Source organism: Theobroma umbraticum, unplaced genomic scaffold (assembly GCF_002168275.2).
Source record: "Theobroma umbraticum cultivar Fairchild unplaced genomic scaffold, ASM216827v3 scaffold_106.0, whole genome shotgun sequence".
Lineage (NCBI taxonomy): Eukaryota > Viridiplantae > Streptophyta > Magnoliopsida > Malvales > Malvaceae > Theobroma > Theobroma umbraticum.
Window position 1 is genome coordinate 2,662,072 of NW_018397276.1, and position 215 is coordinate 2,662,286.

Consider the following 215-nt stretch of genomic DNA (forward strand, 5'->3'; position numbering starts at 1 on the left):
CATGGGACTAAGTTGAGAGAGAAAGGTAAGATTTATATGAATTGTGAGGAATACTGTAATCCTAAGCTTGTTTGAGTTTATATTTATCCATTTTTATTTCTATTTTTATTTTTTTTGTTTATATTCTTGTTAATTATATATAGTTAGTTTATAATTTATTTACTTACTTGATGGGTTTGTTTAGATAAGACAGAATTGTGTTAATTTTAGCACTT